Below are 637 nucleotides of genomic sequence, written 5' to 3' on the forward strand. Positions count from 1 at the left end.
TCTTATCCGATATTGCGTCATTCGAGGTCAATGCTCTCCAAACAGCATTCTACAGGTTCAGACCTGTTTTCTACTGGTTCAGACCTGTTTTCTACAGGTTCAGACCTGTTTTTTAGCATAAACTGTAACCTGATATATTATTTCCTTTATAATTAATTGTAGTGTTAGCAAAAAATTTAGCTTAATATGCAGGCTTGCTAGTAAACCTAGCATGAGCCTCTTTTGCTCAGTGGTAGAGCGATGGTCTTGTAAACCGGAGGTAGTGAGTTCAAATCTCACAGGAAGCAATTACATTTTTATCAAAAATGTCAAATGTGGGATTCGAACCCACGCTCCTTTTGGGAACCAAGGCTTAAACAAGACGCCTTAACCACTCGGCCAACCTGACTCGATAGGTATACGAAAAAGAAACGAGAAACAATTTTGTTTATATCTATTTATTGGCATAAGGTAGGTGTAATACATGATGTATATGGGATAGTTATTTAATATCATATTCGAACTGTTGCTGAAAGTTCTTTATAACATAAAGTACAAAATTTTATATGCATTCCGCAAATCCAGCAGACTTCCACATGGGCGCAAGGTAAAAAAATAACGTTTCGTTCTCGCCTTCGACATATTCGACAAACCTTTT

At 37.2% G+C, this 637-nt stretch overlaps 1 non-coding gene across 1 annotated transcript; it reads left to right on the forward strand.

The window, feature by feature from the left end:
* The first annotated feature begins 215 nt into the window (after nucleotides 1–215).
* On the forward strand, nucleotides 216–287 carry Trnat-ugu. The gene has a single exon. It is a non-coding gene; the product is annotated as a tRNA-Thr (tRNA).
* The last annotated feature ends 350 nt before the right edge of the window (nucleotides 288–637 follow it).

Source organism: Anoplophora glabripennis, unplaced genomic scaffold (genome assembly GCF_000390285.2).
Source record: "Anoplophora glabripennis isolate ALB-LARVAE unplaced genomic scaffold, Agla_2.0 scaffold868, whole genome shotgun sequence".
Taxonomy (NCBI): Eukaryota; Metazoa; Arthropoda; class Insecta; order Coleoptera; family Cerambycidae; genus Anoplophora; species Anoplophora glabripennis.